General features: G+C 43.2%; 1 long non-coding RNA gene across 4 annotated transcripts in view; it reads right to left on the minus strand.

The window, feature by feature from the left end:
* Positions 1 to 785: 785 nt before the first annotated feature.
* Positions 786 to 20228, minus strand: part of LOC141643417 (uncharacterized) — a 28389-nt gene continuing 8946 nt past the window's right edge. Inside the window, exons 3-8 of one of the 4 annotated variants that reach the window (XR_012543700.1) lie at positions 3766 to 3818; positions 2770 to 2816; positions 2083 to 2655; positions 1548 to 1608; positions 1339 to 1373; positions 786 to 1127 (exon numbers count right to left, since the gene is read on the minus strand). This is a non-coding gene — a long non-coding RNA (uncharacterized LOC141643417). Of the gene's footprint in view, positions 1128 to 1338; positions 1374 to 1547; positions 1609 to 2082; positions 2817 to 3765; positions 3819 to 20228 lie in introns of all 4 variants that reach the window. The other 3 variants (XR_012543697.1, XR_012543699.1, XR_012543698.1) reach the window with 3 other exon arrangements.

Genomic DNA, 20228 nt, shown 5'->3' on the forward strand with positions numbered 1-20228 from the left:
GGTTGAGAATGTTAGTCTATCTACCGGTGTGGATACACTAGAGACTCCGTATTTTCGGGGTTAGACAAATTTATTGTTTACACATAAAGTATGTACCCTTTTACCCAGTTTTTACAAGTCTTTAAATGCAATAGGTCTCAGGAGGACTGCGTTTCTGTCTTCCGCTGTACATGTGATGTACTGCAGTCCCTTCATAAACCACTGGAACCGATTTCACTACTACACATACCGTGCATTAATGACGCTTTTTCAAGCGTTCGACGCTTTAAAGCGTCAATTTTTTGTTTATCGACGCTTTAAGAAAGCGTCAATTTTTTAGCCGTCGTTATTTTTTGACGCTTTTTTGTCAGTATATATGACGCTTTAAAGCGTCTTCATGGACTATTGACGCTTTTAGTTGTCAATAAATTTGACGCTTTTAAGCGTCTTCAATGACCGTCGACGCTTTTTTGGGTCAACAAGTTTGACGCTTTTTAGCGTCTACATTGATTATTGAAGCTTTTTTTTGTCAACAAATTTGACGCTTTTAAGCGTCTTCTTTGACTATTAACGCTTTTATTGTCAACAAATTTGACGCTTTTAAGTGTCTTAAGCGATTATTGATGCTTTTATGTGTCACTCGATGAGACAGAATTAGGCGTCAACTATTTATATATCGACATTTCTTATTGTCACGGTATAATTTCGACTATTAGATTTTTGAGAATTTGATTTCTTGATAAAATCATATAGATTAATTAAATAGACCTATAAGTAGTAGTACTACTAGCTATTACTAAATCATGAAAAAACATATTGCAATATATAATAAAGTAGTATATTCACTACCACAAACCCCTGAAGTTTATGACGCCTAATTTCTCAATAATACAGAGTACAATAAGCTCCTAATATTACAAAATATCATACAAATATAATGTGCTTTCCATATGATTATTGACATATTAACTCTACTTGATCTCAGCTAGTAAAGCAAAATACTACAAAAAATTATCTCCTATACTGCAAAACGTTATCCTAAGAAATCCCATATATGGTGTATATAATTAGATGCTTCATAGTTTGAAGATGAAAGATGCTTCAATCATGTGGATTGCGTCGTGACCAGGTCTGGCGAATCTAAAACCCTATATAAAGGACAAACAAAGTAGAAGTATTATTTATATGAATAAACTGAACGCGAGCACTTGTAAAAGATATATGGCCACAAACTACAACAGAATATAGATTATAAAATATATATCATAAATCTAGTAATATTGAATACCAATGTAAGAGCGACAGATAAAATCAGAAACAGGCGAGTCTTAGTATCCAATACATACAAGATATACTTACAACAAAACAAACAAGTTCACTTGCTTCAGTATCTCCTAAAAACAGTAAGGAAATTTATTAGAAAGCTCATTTCTCTTGTTAAAAGATAAAGAGGAAGTAAAATAGTGAGAATACATGTATATTTACCATGGTTAAGAAAGTTTTTACATCTAAGTAATGTCATGTTTCAAAACGCATAATGCAAGAGAGTGTCACATAGCTACACATACCATTTGGATAACTCTCTACGGCTCAAAAAAGGTGCATAGTTAATCCAGGCATCAACTCAACCTGGGAAACATTCAAACATATATTTTGGATGTTAACTAGCTGTCTAAATATATGTCTAAATATATCTTGAACATTCACAATACTATATCATATCATATAAAAATAAGACTTCCTAACATAGGTTTGATATTAAGATCCCTCTCATAATTTTTAGTTTTGTGACCTATATTTCTTAAAAATCACAATATAAGAGCAAGTCAGTACTTAAATAATACTAAAAAATAACACTGCTTCTACAGACCAAAGACAAGGAATAATAAGTGTTCCAAATTATAACTAACACACAACCATCAAATTATCATTGAGAGTATAATGAGTCTATGTTGTATAAATTTCAGTCAGGCGAAATCAGATGAAAGTTTTGTTGAACAACCAGCACATGAAAGTTAGATCAAACAATAAGTAATTGGAGTGATGAATTCTGAAAGTTTGACATACAACAAATTATTTAAATTATAAGTAACTAAAAAATACCTAGAATCATGCAGTGCCTTTCAAATAGAGGGTGTCTTATGAGACCGTTATATGGAGTTAGTTTGGAAACGGATCCAAATCATACCATTTACCCATCTACTTTAGCTCTCCTCTGGACTTGCTGTAATATGATCCATTTGACAAAGTAGCTTTATTCAACTTCTGATTCCTTTCCGTCCATCAAATTCCCAACTTAATCCCATGTGAACCACTTATTCTTTTCTAATAACCCCACTTATAAAACTTACATTGTTTCAGTATTAGATTTTTTAAAGCGAAAAAACAATGTGAAAGGGGAGGTAGTACACTATTCGCAAATCTTAGATCAAAGTCAGTACCTTGGGAACTTCGGTTGCATTTGCAGCATCAGTCACCATAGAAGCCGATCTTGAAGTAGCCAACACCGCTGCCAACACAGCACCAGCAGCACATTACAGTAACAATAGTTGGCAGTAACAAAATCAACAGAGCAGCAGCAGCATCAACAACATCAGTGCAGCAACAGCATCATCAGCACAACAGCAATATCAGTACAACAGCAGACAGTAAACAACAAAAGCAATATAAACCCACCTGCGCGCGCACACACACATACACACAAAACATCCATGTTAGCTACCTTGAGGCGTAAAATGTATTTGGCTTGTCTTTTTTGTCCGAAAGCATAAAAACTATATTTCAACCCACCTGCATAAGAACTTGTTTCCTCAAAACCATATAAGACACATGTAAACCTACAACAAAAAGGTATATGGGTAAATAACTGGGTGATTGAATGAACAAACCTTTGTCTTAATTTATAATTGGGTGATTGAATGAATCCAATTTAAATCGATTATTGCTAGTGTTGAACAATTAACGAAGAAGATATTATTAGGGTTTTTATTTTAATCGGTTATTGCTAGTAATCGATTATTGCTGGCAGATTTTTGATTATTGTTGAGAGATAGATTTTTGGTTAAAGTTGAGAGAGTTTTGATAGAATAAAAAATGGGAGACGACATAGATGAAGATGAACAACGCAAATGAATTTAGGCGGAATATCCAAAGGTGAAATGGATTTTGGTGAATTTTCAATTTTTTAATAATTGCGCCCAAACCAAATTTAAGTACACGTGGATTATGAGGCCGACGCTCTATTAAAGCGTCAATAGTGAAGCTTAATAAATACAAGGGATGTGTAGTAGTGATACTAATAAATAAAACACTCTCCATGTGACTAGAGGAGGGGAAATGAAAATATATCAAGATGAGTATTCACAGCTGCATATGTTGCATTAGCAGGTTCTGCCGTGTTCATATTTTCTCTGATATTCACAATCAGACTAGCTTAGCATTGATAATGACCAGATCAATAACAATCATAAGTTTATAGTGATCTTTAGCACCCAATAACTTTCAGACATACTAGTGTCAGGATCTTCTTTTATGTAATACTAGCAATTTTCTGCACAACCTAATTTACATTCTAACACGAAGACTTCCAAAACAAAAATATAGAACAACTTATCCTCCACATCAAACATATCGAAGTATACTCCACTTGCTTCTAATGTTTCATGGTCATTGGGTTCTGTTCAACCTTCCTAATCTCGCAAGTCTTACTCGTTATGTTTAAAAGTTAATCCACCACATCAAATACAAAGAGAAATTAAAAGAAAAAGCATTCTTGAATCCACTGACCTATGGAAAGTAGACTTGTGCATAGTGGACTTGCCATGAGTATGCTTACACTTCTGAACATAGAAAAAAATGAAAAATATAGGTTAGTTGTAAATCTTTAATCCTTCATATAAAAAAACGAATTAAGGATAAATATATGCCGGCGGTAGACTAGTGCATCCAACTCAACGCATATGAGTTTGTTCCGGGTGTAATTCCAGAGCAGTTAGTTGTTACCACTCGTGCTTGTAAAATGACGTCTTTGATTGAATCCTCCTTTCGGTCTCCTGAAACAATGAACAAACTGAGGGCTCGGCTTTGTACCGAGCGAACTCACTCCGACGCTCAAGTCAGTAAACTTAAAAGGATTAAGTTATGTGTTACTTGGCGAAGTATGTATTGTAGAGAGATAAGGAAGATATTACCAGATTATGAGGCGTTTAGGTTATTTTTCGGATCCTTTCCTCAATGAGGGTTGAGGAGTATTTATAGACTTTCACCTTTTGTCACGTAGTGGCCAAGTGGCTAGCACGTGGAAAGACTGATCTACCCTCGGCCGAGGGACCCATGGCAGGCCGGCGGGCCCTGTTGGCTCGCCGCCGAGGGGTCTTGGATATGAGTTCGCGGATATGTGCCCCGGCTGGCTAGTTGTCCTAGCCGAGGTACAAAGACAGCCGACAGCCGCAGGCTGCGTCGGTTAAATTTGTCTAAGTCGTTGACTTGCTGTGGATATCTTTGACCTTGCTCAGTGTGTTGACTCGGTCAGCGGGTGCAGAATATGCCCCATCAATTTGCCCCCAGCGTAGTCTATGCCGTGGTATGGACCTTCGATGAGTGTTGAGCGTATTCTGCGCGATAATCTTGAAATTTCTGCCCCGGCTTCAGCTACCTCGGCTTGGTTCTGCTTAGGCCATACCGTATCATATCCCCCCTCCACATGGATGTGTAATGGACATCAGATGTGGAAAAGAAAGTGGCGCTGGCCGAGACCGAGGTTGTGAGTGCCGTGTGCTTTTGATTGCCCCCAGCCGGTGCTGCCAAGCTTGGTTTCGTCAGCGGGCCGTTGGGCAAGTAGATACCAAGGAGCGTGTTTGAAAAAGATACGTCGATTGACATTCTGTCAAGGAGCGTGTTGAAGAAGCTTTGTAACTGTTTGTCGATTGACATTCCATGGCTGCATGCTTGACATGTGTCTCGTTGCTGATTGGTTGACGCTTCATGGGCTTTGCCCTGATTGGTCGGATTGAGTGGGCTTTGCCCTATAAATGGGAGAGTTAGCCCCTGAATTTTGGCCTTCCAAATTCATTTTCTCAAAAAAATTTTTCTTTCTAGCCCTCTTTGACGAAACTTCTCTCTAGCTTTCAGAATCGTTACTCCGGCGTAGCACTTTTTCTTCAAGGTAAACAAACAAATTTTCAACTTTTAATTGTTAAGTTTTTTTGTTGTGAACATGTCTTCTGCTGATGCCGGTCCTAGTAACCGTGCGCCGGGGGGTTCCCCGTCGCGTCTTGATGAGGAGGAGATACTAGACGCCATCCCGATAAGGTCTGGGGGCCCTAGGTCTCCTTCTCCCGAAGTTGATCCAAAAGCTTTGGAGGATTGGGAGGATGATGATGATGTTGATGATGACGGTGATGATGCTGAAAGGGCTCATCCTAATAAGGGGAGGCAGTACATCATGGATCACAGCGACGCCTGTAAGGTCTGCCCTGACCATGCTTGGACCCATAAGTTCGCCAGTTGTTCCGGCGAGACACTTTTCGAGGGCCATTTCTACTTCGGCAGGGGATACAAAATTGTTATCCCTGAGGAGGGTCAGGCGGTTTGTTGCCCTCCTCCGGGCTGCATCGGCGTATATATCAGACACCTGGAGTATGGGCTCCGGTTTCCTCTGAATGAACACGTTATGGCCATAATTAAAGCTATGAACGTCGCCGTGGCCCAACTGCACCCGTTGGCCATTAGGACTATAGTCGGCTTTGTGTGGCTCTGCCTTTTCAAGGGGGAGGTCCCGACGGTGAACTTATTCCGCCGGATTCATTGTCTTCGGCCGTCGGCCCCTGGTCGCGTTGGGTGGTATAGCGTGCAGACGGAGCCGGATTACGTCTCCGTTGATAAGCTTTCTTCCTGCAAGGACTGGAAAGATCGGTGGGTGTACGTTGAGGTCCGAGAGGATTACCCACTGCCCCGGTCCTTCCAGCACCAAGTCAATTTGCGGTGCGAGACTAAGGCGGAGCATGACAAATGGGTCTCCCGGAGTAAGCTTAAGATGGACGCCAGCAAGGTCCTTCTTACTGCGGATGAGAAGCGGGCGATGAGGCTGTTTGAGGCGGAGAAGAATGGGATGCCGAAGGGATGGATTCCCCCGACGCAGATCATTCTCCAGGATGAGTCGCTTCTGCCACGTCGGCCTCATACCGGCCCTCGAACGGGGTGAGTGGGGTCGGTGTGAGGCCCATCTCTCGCTTTTAATGTTTCGTTATTTGAACTTTGATTTATTTCTTCCACTTGATGTTGCTTCGTTTCCTTTGCGAGATCATTTTGGCCCGGACGTCGGAGGATATCCTTAGGAGAATGGGGCTTGCCAAGGACAAGTCGATTGTTGATATGCATCCTAAGGCCCTGGCTCGTGATCGCGAACGCCGCCGAATGATCTCATGGATCAGCGGTGAAGGGCTTAAATGTGGCGGCGGCCCAGGCAAAGGTTCTTTGGTAACATGCCGCGCCGAACGCGGAAAACAAAGTCTTCGACGGCGACGGCGTCGACATCGATTCCACCTCCCATCCCTTCATCCCGAAAGAGACGGTGGAGGTCGTTGATATTATCGCCGAGGAGGTGGTCACCTTGGCAAAGTGGAAACCCTCTCTTCCGTAAGAGGAAAGAGCCTACGCGCCGCCGATGCTTCTGCCATCGCTGCGGCGAAGAAATGCGACCTCCGACCAAGAAGGCCAAGCATGGTACAGATCTATCATGTGGCTCGGACTTAGCGGTTCATTAGACGTTCCCGATGACGGGCTCTACGGTATGTCCATGTATGTTGACACGGATGCTTTAATTGAATTTTTGTAGATCAACCGCCGTCGTCTCACCGGGCACGCTTTTGAACGGCGCGTCGAGAAGAAAAGCTGCGCAGCAAGTGGTCAAGATGCCACCGTTGTCACCTCCTTCCCGAAGCCTACCCCCTCCCATTAAGTCGGAGGGCCTAAGTTTGGCCAGGTTCTTTGTCGAAGTGGGTGATACGGCGGTGCTCTTATTGTGGAGCAAGAGAAGGCCATTCTTTGAAGCGCCCCACAGCTCGAGCGGCTCAGGCTCGAACTCGACGCTGCGAACAAGGAAGCCGAGAGGGCCAAGGCCGAGGTGAAGAGGCAGTCCGTCTTGAGAGAAAACTCGGGGAGGACGACGAAGCAAGCGATCCTCGCCGAGAGAGCCAAGGCGATCTTTGCGGCGGTGAAGCCGCTAAGCTGCTGGAGGGGCGTGACCACCTTCAGAAAGTCGCCGACTTTAATGCTAAGCAGAGGGAAGAATGGAGGTCCAGGTTTCAGGCCCAGGGGAAGGTGGTCCGGAATAAGGATGCTATCATCGTCCCAGAGGGAGGAGGACATTGAGACGCTCCAACGCGAGATTTTTCCCAACATGTGTGCCCAATACCGGGACCTGGCCGAGGAAGCCGCCAGGGAAGTGATTGGGGAGCTCTTTCCTCTTGATGGCTCCTTTCCGTGGCCAAAATTTGACGAGATGCTTGATGACAAGCTTGAAGCCAAGGAGAAGGCCGCGGAGGAGAAGGCCAAAGAGGAGGCCAGGGTGAAGAAGGAGGAAGAGGAGGCCGCGGAGAAGGCGGCCCTCGCTGAGAAGGCTAAGGCGGCCAAGGAGGAAGCTGAGAGGATGAAGGCAGCTGAGGCTGCTGAGGCTGAGGTTGCCAAGAAAGCTGAGGCTGAGGCTGCCAAGAAAGCTGAGGCTGCCAAGACAGCTTCTGGGTCGCCCACCAAAGACGATGCTGCTAACGTTGCTTATGGCAAGCAGCAACAGGCATAGGGAGACGGGCGGTCGTCACCGGGCTCACCGGCATCTCGGATAGCTTCAGCTGTTCGGGGCCAATTATTAAGCCTTTCCTCCCTGCCATCTTTTGGCGCTCAACCGATATGTCCGTAACCTTTTGCTTTTCTTTTCCTTGTATTTTGTAAAACTTTGGTAGGTTGTGTTTTGGCTTATCCCTATGGGGACGGCCGTCGTCTGTATTCTCCTTACTTGTAATCTTTTTTAATAAAGCTTGTTTATTGGCCTTCGGCTTTGGTCGGGGCTTTGATCACAATTCTTCACTTGTCTTCTTGCGTTATTAATTGAGCGCTTTTTGTTTTTACCTTCGGCCTGGCCGAGGCAGTTAGAATGCGTATCTCAACTGTGTTTAACGTCTTTTTCTTTAAACATGTTAGCATGTTGGTCGCTTCCTCTTTCACTCTCAGTCTGGCCGAGGCGTCCGATTTGCGTTTCCAACCGCCGTTGTAAACGTGTTAGCGTATCGACCGTTGTGTCCCCTGCCAGGCCTTCGATTGGCCGAGGCGGCTAGAGGTTACGGCTCGACAGCGTTCGTATCTGTAGACATATTGATCGCTTCCTCTGCCAGGCCTTCGGTTGGCCGAGGCGGCTAGAATTGCGTCTCAACTGTACTTATACGTTCCTAAGGCATGTTGGTCGCTTTCGCGAGTATCAACTGCGCTGGTAGTGACTGCCGTGGCGTCTACTTCTTGGGGTGACTGCCCGGCTTGGGCCGTGGCGTCTACCTCGATATGACTACGGAGGGGATAAACACTTTGATGGAAAAATTGGGTGATTCTTCATTAGATATAAACATGCGTTGGGGTGCCAACAATTGTTTTGGACACCTCCGCCGCTACACAAAGTATTTCCTGAGATTGTCAGTGTTCCAATGGCTCATCAAAGGCACACCCTCCATATCGGTCAGCCAGTATGTACCCGACCTCATTTTTTCAACCACTTTGTAGGGACCCTCCCAGTTAGCCGTCAATTTACCATGAATGTTTCCTTTGTTGGTGGCGGCCGACTTTCTTAGGACTAGATCTCCTACTTTTAAGTCCCTTTTGTGGACTCTTCGGTTGTAGGCTCTTCTCATTCGGTTTTGATATACTGCTAAGTTGAGGCGTGCTGTATCTCGGCTTTCTTCGACCAGGTCTAGGGAGGTTCTTAAACCTTCCTCATTTTCAACCGGGTTAAAGGTGGTAGTTCTGAATGTCGGCACCGTTGCTTCAATTGGCAGGACTGCCTCGGACCCGTAGACTAAGTGGAATGGACTGTACCCCGTTGCTTCTTTCTCCGTGGTTCGCAGGGACCACAGGACGCCGGGTAGTTCATCGGCCCATCTTCCCTTTAGGTCTTCAACTGTCTTCTTCAAACCGTTGAGAATTGTTTTATTGGTCGCCTCCGCTTTGTCCGTTGCTCGTGGGTGGCGGACGGAGGAGTATGCAAATTTGATACCAAGTTCTTCCAACCAGTTCATTATTGTGTCACTCCAAAACTCTCGGCCGTGGTCAAATACCATGACTTGGGGTAACCCAAAACGAGTTATGACATTTTCCCAGATTACATTTCTTACGGCTGCTGTCGTCTTCGCTGGTACTGCTACAGCTTCAACCCATTTGATGAAGTAGTCAACGTTGACAATCAAGTACTTTCTTCCTCCGGATGCCGTTGGAAATGGCCCTAGTAGATCCATCCCCCACTGTGCAAAAGGAAGGGGACTAAGTACCGGCTGCAGGTCTCGGGAAGGTGCATGTATCACCGGAGCATGCATTTGACAGTTGTTGCACTTTTTGGTTTTGGCTCTGGAATCCGCAAGCATGGTGGGCCAGAAGTAACCGGCTCGGAGAGCTTTGTGGGCTAGTGTTCTTGCCCCCATGTGATGGCCGCAGATGCCTTCGTGAATTTTCACAAGATAGCTCGCGTCGGCTGGGCCGACACATTTCAAGAGTGGCCTTATCACGGACCTCCTGTACAATTCCCCTTCAAACACCAAGTACCTTGTTGCGATCCTCTTTATCTTCTGCGAGAGACTGCGGTCCTCCGGTAATTCATTTGTCAATTTGTATTTCATTATCGGAGTCATCCACGTCGTCTCGGTCTCTATGTTACCTACCATGCCGACGGCCTCAGTAATGCTCTTGGCATTCCTGATGTCCACCAGCACGGTTCGGCTGACATTCTTGATGGTCGAACTGGCAAGTTTTGAGAGAGCGTCGGCTCGGTTGTTCTCAGACCTGGGAATGCATTGTATCTGAAAAGATTTCAACTTTGAAGGGTCAGCTTTTACCCTTTCCAGGTATCTTACCATCCCGTCGTCTTCGAGTCTCGTACTCTCCTCTGATTTGATTAGCCACTAAAAGTGAATCTGTTTTCAAAATGATGTGCTCCGCCCCGGCAGCCCTAGCTAGCTCGACTCCGGTTATCACCGCCTCGTATTCGGATTCGTTGTTCGAGGCCGAGAAGGTAAATTTCTGTTAGATAATTAGAGTATGCACGAATAAGGATTGACAATAATGAAAAACCGCACCGAATCGCTATGCTTTCCTAATAGAACAATTCGACCCTTACTTTAGTGCCTGGGTTGTATCGAACTTTCTATTGAGATAAGACGGTTGCCCTCTGTATTCGGCACAGAATACAGAGATATAATTAAGAAGTATTTTGTTGTATAAAGTTATATGTTCCTTGATGCAGTAGAAGATTTCGTTTCACTGTAACGTTTCCTTCTCATCCCTTTGTCTATTTATAATAACAAAGAAGGGTATAGGGAGATGTATTTCTCAAGAGTCACAACTCTTCAGAAATTCCTGTTTCAATTAATTAAAAACCCGAGTAATTTAATTACTATCAACCTCCGTCATAGTTATTCGAACCGAATAACTATACCGTAATTCCGTAAATAATTATGCGAGTGTACACTCCGTACTTCCCGAACTCACATTATATTATTTAGAAATTACCCATCTACGAACCAATCTTAATTTACGCTAAATGAACCGGTAATTACTCTTAAATCACCAACATTCCTTCCCCATTTAAGCGTAATTCAAGAATTTAAATAACCTAACAATCATACCAATTTATGCATAAATGAAAATGTCACGAAGATTGAATTTTCACATAGTGAAATTACACATTCCAAATATTCGAGTATCGGGGTGTGACTAAGCATTGAACCCTTTCTACCCATTTTGAATACTTGAAGATAACTCACACATAAATTAATTTACTTCTAAAATTACATAAACCGACACTTAATTACAAGCCTAGTGTCCCATATCTATTCATGAACATATCAGGAGTCAAACCCATACTCCCTTGAAAGCTATTTGTACTTCATGTTCACATAGGTTGATTCTTTTCATCGTGTCCTTGCAAACACACTTTTTCAAAAGATCAACCTTACAACATGCAAGTCTAAGCACACACCTCGGGATATAAATTATTGTGTGCTTCAATCTCTTAACAATAGGCCTTCCACATTGAATTCAGCCTCTAACGTTGTATTAGAGGGGAATTGGGTATCCTATCGCCAAGGATCTTATACGAGTTTTAGTCTCATCCCGTCAACCGACTTTATAACCAAGTCCCTAACTGACCCTTTATGAAAAGTGATCAACTAAAAATGAGATCTCACAAAAGACAACCAAGATGAATCCCCTTTTATGATAGTCCATAAACCGTGTTATAGCAAACACCGCGGTGCGCACCATTATTCACTATCAAAAAATCAATGATGAAATTGGTCTAATACTTTTAGTAATACCGTAGATTAATTAATTTCCTTAGCTACTTAGCCTTAACCGGCTATGCTAACACTACGCGTACCAACTCCAATGTCAAACTCATAATGCAAATTCGCTCTTGGAAATCCATATATTCATGATACTTTCCCAAGTAAAATACACTACCACTAGTAGAAAATCACCTTCTACATTTGGTACTTCAATTTACAAAATACTATCCCTCTAAAACCGAAGGAAAATGACATAGGACAAACCATAATTCACGGTTTACTTTATACATAGTCACACTTGCTTAATCCCTTGCCAAAGATGAGTACTAGCTATACTAGTATACTTACTCAACTTGTCAAACCCGCAATAATTAAGCCTTTGTGCAAACCCGAGTAATAGCTCCACTTTTATTATTGAATAAAATGTCATACTCGACCTTTGAGAGTATAGTATTAACCCGAATATAATAATTATACTCTCACCCTTGATCCTAATACCGAGGATCATATTACCTCCCTCATGTCCTTCATAGAAGAACACGATGACAGAACCACTTTTTATAAGGTAATCTTTGATCTACACCAAAGATCGATTTGTCATTAATTCTACAACAAATGACAACTCCATAATCGGACTAATCAATAGTTTGTACATTAAACATAGTTATTTTACCTCTTACATGGCTATACCATCATGACTCCAATCTCACCATGGTAATTAAAACCATCATTCCCGAGATTATATGGTAAAATTAATTACATAATCAAACTTTTCACAAATATTAATACCGTTGACATACAACACAGGAAAAATTATGTATGTTCCATGCCTAATTTATAAGTAACTAATATAACATGGCAACTACTCAACGAGTACATCATTTGCCACCCAATAGTCATAAAACATACATACCCAATATCATAAAGGAATAACAATTCTTACTGTAAAAAGCATACTCGACAAGATTGATCAATGAAACGTCATTAATCTACAAAGTAAATGTTTGATTGTATTGCTTTGTTACCAAGTATCAAAATAATACTTCATTAAAATATGACAATAAATAACATGATTTTGGATCATGTATAAACCGCATAAAAAATTGATCATCATTACTTTAAATTAAATATCCATAATAAGTAAAAGCATTTTTGACAAATAAATCACATGACAAATAAATCACAACACAATATCATGCTTAACATCATAAAATCAAATGATCAAAAACTTGTATAAATACAAATGCAACTGCCATCATTTTATAGAAATACAATGCATTAATCATATTAGTGTACCAATATGAGCAGAAAGTCTAACCATCATGTAGTGCAAAACTACTAATTAGAATAAAATGCACAAAAAGATGAAATTTTGTAATGAACACCAAACAATCAAACATTGCAAAACAGTTACTATACCAACAACATATTAAACAACCGATCAAATATCCATTGATCAAAACATCATATCCACCATGATAATGACATACACGATCAATTAACAACTCTTGATCAAATTAACTTGACAGTAATAACCATTTCATTAAACTTGCCCCAAATAAAATACAAGGATGGAAGACATGAGACGAAACTTGACATAAATATGTCCATTTTTATGGACTGCCAAACTTTCCTTGAAGAAAATTTTGATGTCCAAGTCCACATAATCGGATCTCGACACCACTCCGTATCAATACACTACACTTTTGATTAAGCCATACAAATACCTGTATGATACCACTTAATCCCGTATTTCCGTGTATATACTATCTCAAGGAGAATTGATATGATAAACATTTATCACACTATAATGTGATAATAAAAAGATTAGACAAAACATGAAAATCATCAACACCCACAACAACAAAAAAAATCTTTGAGTACATCGTATTATCGACACTAATATAAGCAACCAACTAATTATGAGTACTATAACCCATACGACCAGAGAAACAAAAGAACTCAAATATTAGTGCCTTTGATCCTAAATCATAGACCAAAACAGAAGCACGGAAAAACCACAAAATTTCAAAAGCAATCGTTCCGCATAAAACATTGTGGATACTGGTCACAACGACAATTGATACCAAACAAAGTCATGTTGTTAACCGCACATAAGGTCATGAACATTGCCACAATTGATCAAATGAAACAATGTTAAAAGGATAACATAAACACTAAATGCCATTTCTAACTGTAAAAACTAATCATTGTCATGAACACCAACTTATCATTTAGACATTGCAGACATAATTTGCAAATATACTCTGCCAAAAAAAAAAAAAAAAAAACAGATACGAGCATGTATATCAAAACCGTAAATTAGTTACTGTACTTATCTTTCATGGTGTTTCCATTTCTGTCAGTTTCACAAACACGACCTCTGCAATAATTTGTACTCCGTAATTCCCCACGTATCTATCCATGGTTTCACTTGAATATTTGTCATGATCTTTTTGTAATTTATCTTGCCAAGACATTGTAATCAAGCAAACAATCAAAATTTCCGCACCGCACTTACGATGATCATTAAAAGTTATGTGCAAAAGCCACTGCAAATATCACTCTCTTTTCTTGGACAGAGTATCAAACTCATGAACCAACACGTGGCTTTTCCAATCTTCTCCGACGTTCTAAAGAGAAGACCTTTACACGGAGTATACCCATACGAACAAAACCGCAAAATCTTGAAAACAATATACTACTACCCTGCAATAATAACCATTGCACCAATTCCAGATTTTGTCACCGTCTCGTACCATTACTAAACTCCATGCAAACAAAGATAAAACTTGCAACAGTTATTTCGTAACTTGCAATAAATATTGCACCCAAACTAGGATTCTGGCGTCCTCTTTCACACCGCAACATTCATCCTTTCTGATAATTTAAATTATCACTCTGTCTTGCGCACTGATTCAACACCATTATTATCACAAACGATAAATACTCTTAAGAATCCTTCATTGTCATTCCTTGACATTCGTCATCTTGACAGCTTTCGAAATTGTTCTATTAGATTGTTAGATAATTAGAGTATGCACGAATAAGGATTGACAATAATGAAAAACCGCACCGAATCGCTATGCTTTCCTAATAGAACAATTCGACCCTTACTTTAGTGCCTGGGTTGTATCGAACTTTCTATTGAGATAAGACGGTTGCCCTCTGTATTCGGCACAGAATACAGAGATATAATTAAGAAGTATTTTGTTGTATAAAGTTATATGTTCCTTGATGCAGTAGAAGATTTCGTTTCACTGTAACGTTTCCTTCTCATCCCTTTGTCTATTTATAATAACAAAGAAGGGTATAGGGAGATGTATTTCTCAAGAGTCACAACTCTTCAGAAATTCCTGTTTCAATTAATTAAAAACCCGAGTAATTTAATTACTATCAACCTCCGTCATAGTTATTCGAACCGAATAACTATACCGTAATTCCGTAAATAATTATGCGAGTGTACACTCCGTACTTCCCGAACTCACATTATATTATTTAGAAATTACCCATCTACGAACCAATCTTAATTTACGCTAAATGAACCGGTAATTACTCTTAAATCACCAACAATTTCAAGGCATACTCAAACTCGTCCCCGTTTGGGCTGATGATAAGGATGCCGGCTCCTGAGATGTTCGCCGTGGAGGACCCGTCGGTGTATACTTCCCATACCCCGGGGTGTGCTTCTTCTTGGTAAGTGCACTCGGCAAGGAAGTCTGCAAGTGACTGCCCCTTTATCGAGGGCCTCGGCTTGTATTGAATGCCGAAGCCGGATAGCTCTACTACCCATTTGATGAGCCTGCCGGATTGCTCAAATTTTTCCAATGCTTTCTCCAATGGTTGGTCGGTTAAGACCGTCACAGGATGTGCGTCGAAGTAGGGTTTCAGTTTCCTTGCGGCGACGACGACAGCAAAGGCTACTTTTTCAATCAGCGGATAATTTCTCTCGGCGGGCAACAACGTATGGCTGACAAAGTAGATTGGGTGTTGCTGTTTGTCTTCTTCCCTGATGATCACGGCACTGACCGTGGCCGAGGTAACTGCTATGTACAGATATAGCGTCTCCCCCAGCATCGGCCTGGACAGGGTTGGGAGAGTCTGAAGATGAGCTTTCAGTTGCTTGAAAGCCGTGCTCGCTCCTCCCCCCAGTGAAGTCCTTATTCCCCTTCAACACTTTGAAGAATGGGGTGCTCTTGTCGGCTGACCGAGAGATGAAACGGGCTAGAGCCGCCATCCTCCCGGTCAGCATCATAACCTCTTTTCGATTTCTTGGACTTTGTCTGGATTGGCATCAATTTCCCTGGCGCTGACAAGTACGCCGAGGGACTTACCTGCCCGGACACCGAAGTTGCATTTCATTGGGTTGAGCTTCATCTTGTATTTCCTTAGTGAAAAAAATGTCTCGTGTAAATCGGCTAAGTGCTCGCTGTCAGACTTGCTTTTTACAATAGCATCGTCGACGTAAGCCTCAATGTTTCGCCCTTTTTTATTTTGGAACACTTTGTCCACCAGTCTTGTGTAAGTTGCGCCGGCGTTCGTCAAACCAAACGGCATCATTTTATACATGTATGTGCCGTTAGCAGTGATGAATGCGCATTTAGGCATGTCTTCCTCGGCCATGAATACCTGATGATACCCGAGAAGGCGTCCAGCAGCTCAAGATAGTGTAGCCCGCCGTCGCGTCGATTAAACTATCTATTCGAGGCAAGGGATAGCAATCTTTGGGGCACGCTTTATTAAGATTGGTAAAATCTACACACATCCTCCACGCCCCCGATGACTTCCTCACCATTACAACATTAGCTAACCACTCAGGATAAGTACAAGGCATGATAAAGCCCGCCGCTAGTAATTTATCTACCTCGGCTTTGATGGCCTCATCCTTCTCGGCTGAGGAGTTCCTCATCCTTTGCTTGAAAGGGCGAGCGGTGGGGAGTACGTTCAGCTTGTGAACAATTACCTCCCGGCTCACACCTGGCATCTCGGCCGCTGAGTAGGCGAAGACGTCTTTGTTCTTCCTCAGCAGGTCTAGGAGAGCGGCCCTGAATTTTGGCTCTAGGTTGACACCGATAGTTACGGTGCGCCCTGGGTCAATTTCCACCTCTTCAGTCTCGTCTCCCTCGACCATGCCGACAGTTGCATCCATGTGGCCGCCCTCCTATTGTAAGGATGGGCTCTTCCCCTTCTCGGACTTCTTTGCCACTTTGAGGGATTGCATGTTGCACCCTCTGGCGGATATCTGGACGTTGACCACCTCGTCCTTCTCGTCCTTTGAGACGAGCTTATGCGCTTCCCCCCGGTCCGAGACATACATCAGTGTCAGGGCCCGGATGGACATTACTGCATCGGCCTCGCTCAGAGTAACTCGGCCTATGAGAATGTTGTAGGCGGATGAGCCGTCAATGACCACGAACTCAGCTAGGACATTCTTAGCCGCATTCCCCTCGCCGAACATCACCGGCAGTCTGATTGACCCCAGGGGTACCAGGCCGGCCCCGGAAAAACTGTACAACGGATTGGTGCAGGGGCTCAAGTCCTCAGCCTTCAAACCGAGGTTGAGAAAGCACTCTCTGAACATGATGTTCGTGTAGGCGCCTGTGTCAATCAGGCACCTCTTGACCAGGTGGTTGGCTATGTCCAAGTGGACTACGAGTGGGTCCCTGTGAGGGGCGATGACTCCCTCGTAGTCCTTCTTCCCAATAGTCATATCGGGGATGTTGGAAGCGGGGATCGCTGTTTTGGGCACAAAGTTGATGGCCTGATACAGCTCGTTCAGGTGCCGTTTGTGCCCATGAGCGGACCCACCGTTCTCGTTTCCCCCGATGACAACATGGATCACTCCTATCCGTTCAAAGACGGATTTCTTATTTAAACCGCCGGCATCAGTCTTTTGGCCTTTGGCAACATATTGGCCGAGGCTCCCCTTCCGGATGAGCTCTTCAATGGCATTCTTCAGATGCCGGCAGTTGTTAGTTAGGTGACCGGTGTGGCCGTGGTACTCACAGTACTGGCTCGTGTCACCGTCCCCCCTCGGCTTGGGGGGCCTTTCCCACTTCTGACCCTCGTTCTTGCTCAGGGCGAAGACCTCGGCGGCAGATACGACCAGGGGAGTGTGATCATTGTACCGCTTTTGGTAGTACGGTCCTGAACTCCCCCCGGCGCCCGCCGAGTTCTGTTTCCTGGCAGATTTGTCAGACCGTGACCTATTATTGTCACGGCGTCCTTCATCCGGGTTGTCCTCCCGGCGGCTCTTTCTCTCTGAGTGCCCGGCCTCGCTGGGGCCTACCCAGGTTTTGTGGTAGTCCTCCACCTTTATGGCCTGGTCGGCCATCTTCCTGGCGGAGTCTAGGTTCAGGCCGCCGCACTTGATGAGCTCATTTTTTAAGTCTCCTCTCGGGAGGTCTTTCATCAGTGCGAAGGCCGCCAGTTCGCTGTTCAGCTCACGAATCTGCTGAACCTTGGCGTCGAACCTCTTCACATAACTCCGGAGAGACTCGCCTCCCTCCCGTCTGATGGTCAGGAGGTCCGATGTCTCGACGGCCCTCCTCTTGTTGCAAGAATACTGGGCCAAAAATGTGTCCCTTAGGTCGGCATAACAGTATACCGACCCATCGGGTAGCCCCTTGTACCAATTTTGTGCCATCCCATGCAGAGTCGTTGGGAAGACTCGGCACCAAACCTCATCGGTTTGCTCCCATACCGACATGTAAGACTCGAAAGCCTCGGCGTGGTCGGTTGGGTCGCCTTCTCCTTTGTATGATATGGGTGGCAACTTTAGCTTAGTCGGCACCGGGACCTCTAGGACATAGGCATCGAGGGGCTGTCTGACCACGTGTCGAATGACACGCGGCGATCGGCTCCACACATCCTTAGTCCGGCTCCTCTCCCCGTGGCGGGAAGGGCTTCTTCTCCGACTCTGGTGAGTCGGGCTTCTTCTCCGACTCTGGTGAGTCGGACTCCTTCTTCGACTCTGGTGAGTCGGACTTCTTTCACTCCTCTGGGGCATGCCTCGTCGGTGCTGCGGCGACGCCGTCCTCCCGCGAGTGCGGGAAGGACTCAGGTCTACCACTAGCACTCTGGGCTCCCCCGGCGTCTTGACAGGGCCAGCTTCTTCCAGTGCTCCGTTCAAGTCTCTCGGAGTCACATTCTAGGCCCTGGTCTCCTGGACGGGCGCCGCCGCTCTTGTCGGAGTGACAGTGTGAGCCGGCGTGCTACCTATTAGGTCTAGGAGTAGTTTCAGTTTAGCTGCGTCAACCACATGTCCCATGATGGTGACTTGGTCGGCGGGCAGCGGCGTATCTGGTATTATTGGCATCCCGTACTCCGGTTGAGTTACTCGGCCGGTGGGGGGTTGCACTGTTGGGGTTGGTGTCCTTAACAGTTAGTGCAAGGACTTATAAATCTCTAAAAGGATCAAAGGGCATACTTTTGGTACTATTATCAGTTGATCCACGTTTATCAATAACGGTTGGCTTGCTAGATAAGTTTGACGTTATTGTCATACAGATGGCGGTGATCAACTGGTCCCTAAAAGTCACACCTATAGGATACGTTTGAGAGATGTGATAGTATGAAAATACTGTCATGTAGATGCCAAAATTGACTAACCAGTTAGTCCGAGTTATTTGACTAGTAATTAGTCAAAATGTGATGTTGAGATATTATATTTAATACGGATTAAATAAAATGGGCTAAGGCGAATTAAACGGTTAATTCGCAAATTAAATATAAACGGTTATATTTAATTAATGTATATTGAATAAATTATACAATATCGTCTTTGTCGGACATGTATTAATAATTCAACTAACCCGTGTTATTAGTTGATGTTTTAATAACCGATAACTGATGACGATTTATAATATAAACCGCGTCATATACATTTTAGCGAGACGGGTCGGATCAGTCGGATCACGAGTTAAATGAGGAGAAAGTGGAAAGCCCACTCCCTCCTCTCATGACCCGCGGACCGAGGCAACAAAAGGAGAGGCTCCCTCTCCTTTTGACCTAAGGATTTTCATTTTACAGAAAACTAGGGTTTTGGAGATCATCTCTCTCTAAAACCTAGATCTCACATCGGTAAAACCTTACAATAGCTTTCTCAATATTGCAAGTCAATTAGAAAGCATTTCTAGCACAAGGGCATAGTCTCAGACGGTCTTGGGTGCAACAATTAGGAGGAAATCTCTGTTGATTTTTGTTCTTTACGCCGCGCATCAAAGGACCCGGGGTTGATTCTTTACCTTTTATCGTTTCTCTTGTATTTTGTTTTATGACTATAATTCACATGTAAATTTACGTTATAAAACTTAAATTTAAAGGGTCTTATACGGATATTACCCTACAAGTGGTATCAGAGCGAGGCCACGTAAATTTTCTTTGTGATTTTTCATAAAACGATTTTGAAACGATTGTATTTGTCTCAAAAACCGTGCCTTGTATACACGGCAGAAATTTTTTTGAAACCGTGACATGTTTACACGGTTGTTTCACCTTTTTCGTTTTGTTCTTTTACATATTGTTATTTTATACGGAGATTATAATGATATGTCAAGTTTTGTCAAATTATAAAATTGATTTTATGCGTTTTTGATCAAAATTGAATTTGTTTTGTTTCGACAAAACTGTTTCACGAGGGTTTTAAGTTTTCCAGAAACTTTTGTTCTCGATCGACCAAGTTTTTAATCGATCGAGAGGTTTTTCTGTCTT

Source organism: Silene latifolia, chromosome 2 (genome assembly GCF_048544455.1).
Source record: "Silene latifolia isolate original U9 population chromosome 2, ASM4854445v1, whole genome shotgun sequence".
NCBI lineage: Eukaryota > Viridiplantae > Streptophyta > Magnoliopsida > Caryophyllales > Caryophyllaceae > Silene > Silene latifolia.